The sequence below is a fragment of the Octopus bimaculoides genome, chromosome 16 (assembly GCF_001194135.2).
Source record: "Octopus bimaculoides isolate UCB-OBI-ISO-001 chromosome 16, ASM119413v2, whole genome shotgun sequence".
Taxonomy (NCBI): domain Eukaryota; kingdom Metazoa; phylum Mollusca; class Cephalopoda; order Octopoda; family Octopodidae; genus Octopus; species Octopus bimaculoides.
In genome coordinates, this window is record NC_068996.1 from 20,541,284 (window position 1) to 20,544,637 (window position 3,354).

The 3,354-nt window shown below is 35.5% G+C and overlaps 1 protein-coding gene across 1 annotated transcript in view; it reads left to right on the plus strand.

The window, feature by feature from the left end:
- LOC106882987 (palmitoyltransferase ZDHHC20-B) overlaps window positions 1-3,354 on the plus strand; it is a 402,487-nt gene that overhangs the window by 378,442 nt on the left and 20,691 nt on the right. The window lies entirely within an intron of this gene.

The following is a 3,354-nucleotide window of genomic DNA, read 5'->3' on the forward strand; positions in this document are numbered from 1 at the left end:
CCCGCACGAAGGCCAGTCAGGCGGTACTGGCAACGGCCACGCTCAAAATGGTGCAATTTATGTGCCACCTGCACAAAAGCCAGTCCAGGGGCACTGGCAACGATCTTGGTCTAAAATCCCACGAAGGCCAGCCAGGCGGCACTGGCAACGGCCACGCCCAAAATGGTGCATTTCATGTGTCGCCCGCACATGAGCCAGTACAGGGGCACTGGCAACGATCTCGCTCAAAAAATTTCATGTGTCACCCGCACATGAGCCAGTCTGGGGGCACCAGCAACGATCTCGCTCGAGAATCCTACAACGGCCCCGCACAAGAGCCAGCCCAGGGGCACTGGCAACGATCTCGCTCGAAAAATTTCATGTGTACAAGAAAAAAAAAAGATGGTCTCTAGGAAAACCAGTTGGTAACAGGAATTTTCATGGGGTGAGAGAAACAATGGAGTGCTCTGAACTCTGATTTATATACACATTGATAACTGATATTTGGCCTTATATGAGACAAGTTTTACATGAGAAACAGAGACAAACTACAGAGCTTAAACAATTCAATTCACTTCACAGACAATTCACTAAAATTGCTAGAGGACCCTGTACGGCTTGTCACTAAAACATCTCTTTTTACTTTTGTTTTTTATCTTTTACTCTGTATTAATCAATCAACAGAGAGCTGCTGGATTTTCTATCATACATACACCTCTTTTGAGAGTATTCATATTTTATTTTGTTCTGTACACACACATCCATGGATTTTTTAATTAAGTAACATTGAAGTTTTTAGTTTCATAAATAAGCAATTCAATCTGCATGTTTTGTTGCTGTGTTATTGACTGTGTAAGATTCACTTTGAGTCAAGCACTCAATTCAAATCTTATATTATAAAAGGCAAGTGGATCTCTGTGTCTGTCTTTCTATTGCAACATCTATAAGAGGTGGGGAAGAAGCGGTGGAATCAAAATATACGTCACTATGTATTTTTAGAAGTGGGGAGAAAAAGTTATTGAAAGAGAAATAGTGTGTGTGAAAGATAGCTAGATAATGTTGTCACCATAGTCTGTCTTTGTTAACATCTATTAGTGGGAGAGAAAAAGGGGAGGTGAAAAGGTTGTGAGAGAGAGAAAGATAAGCAAAATAAATAGTGCTGTCACCATCATAACTAACAAGTTTTGAAAGATAGTTCTTTTTGTTTGTTTGTGTATGTGTGTGTTTCTGTGTCTTTCAAGAATAGAAAATGCAGTATACACTTTAAAAAAGACTTTCAGCTTGAATAAAAGATGGGGAGGAGAAAAGATTGTTTTTGAGAGAGAAATACAGTGTGAGAGAGAGAGAAAGAGTTTGTGTGTGTGTGTAAGATAGATAGATAGGTAGTTATGTATAGTTGTCAGCATTGTAACTAACAAGTTTATGACAATTTTAAGTGCAAATCTGTCGGTATTTTAAATAAATGTCATTGTTCAACAGTATTCAAACTGTTAATAATCTTATCTGGGGAGGTCAATCTAAACATTATTTGCACAATTTATGAAGGTACATGCATGATTTAGAAATATTTTTATCTGGCAGCATAGCAACAGGTATTGAAGTAGTTCATAATAATGGAATCAGATGGCAACAGAGAATCATGGGAATCCACTAAAGCAGCCAAAAGAAAGAAAAGTTCCTCCTGGTGTTGGAACATCTCAGAATAAACCAATTGTGAAACATATTTCATATTTTACTTTACTTTGATATTTACCTTAAAAAATTTAGAATGCTGAAATGAATGTGTGAGTGTGTATGAGAGAGAGAGAGAGAGAGAGAGAGAGAGAGAGAGAGTTATTGTTTCCTGTGAAAACATGTCTGGTCATAAGGAAAATATTACCTTACTTGGAAACAAGCCAGCATTGGAAACATGAATTGCATCTAGCCATAGAAAATCCACCTTAATGAATTTTTTTCAAACCATGTGAGCATGAAAGAGTGGCTGATACATGTGTTTGTATAAAGTATATGTATATATAGAAACAAAGGGTTTAATTTTAGAAAATTGTCTTGAACACTGTTGAATAAATTTCTGTTTATAATATAATAAATTATTTTATATTTTATAAATTATGAATGGTTGTAACTCCAGCATGGCCATGGCTAGTTGGCAATAAAACAATGTTTATAAGAACCCAACTATATAATAATACTGTTTGTAAGAATTGTTTCTTGTTTGTTCGTTATCTTGAACCATAAGAGAAAATGAAACTGTTGAAAGGAACCAATTGAAGTGATCTTTTGTATTCTTCATGCCAATTGTATGTTGGTTGTGGTTTTACAAATTTGCGTATTTCCTCATCTTTTGAATTAAAGCTGTTTTTCTTACCAAAAACTGCTATTTTGTTCTGACATCATAACATCTGATGTATATGTGTGTGTGTATTTGTCATTCTACAGTGATGCCTGTTTATTATTACTTATTGTTGTATTTGTGAGGGATATGTAGTCCAGAGAATCAATATTCTTAACTACAGTACTAAGGTGCTGCACTTTAACATCACCTAATCTACTAATTTGGTTATCAATCAAAATGTTTTCTGCCAATTATATTCAAATTTCCTATTGGTCTTATTCTTATTTGTGTTAATTAGTACCGGGAGTACTGTTAAGAGTGAAAGGTCAGATAGGATACCTTGTGGTGTCTATTTGTCCCTTTTCTTACCCCTAAAAGTTAACTTTGTTTTCAGTTCATTTGAGCTATTTAGTACAATTCAAATACTGGGTTTATCAACTCTATTCCCTCTCAAATTTATGGCCTTGTGTGAGCTAATGTAAGGAATTATTTCATTATAAGCATTATATAATTACCTGGCTCTCCACCACAACAATGAGTGTTTCAGTTTAATTTGATCACCTGAATAGCCTGCTTGTGAAATTAATGTCCAAGTGGCTGAGCACTCCACATACCTTTAATGTAGCTCTCAGGGAGATTCAGCATGACACAGAATGTGATAAGGCTGGCCCTTTGAATTATAGTTACAACTCATTTTTGCCAGCTGAGTGAACTGGAGCAACAAGAAATAAAGTGTCTCGCTCAAAGATACAATGTACTGCCGGGAATTGAACTCACGACCTTACAATCATGAGATACACTAAGCCATATGCCTTCACATTATATAATTATAATTTAATTAAGCGGCTTAAGACTGGTTATTTGGATACATTCCTGCTATATATTTCACAATATTATCTGTCAGCTTTTTCCAGTTTTTTTAAGTAAGTGAAGCTTTATAAAAATAGTAACAGCCACCAAAAATTGTCTTTAGGTTCCCTTCTGCCTTATTTCTGGCATTCTTTCCTGGGCCTTTTTTTTTTTTTTTTTTTTTTTTTTTT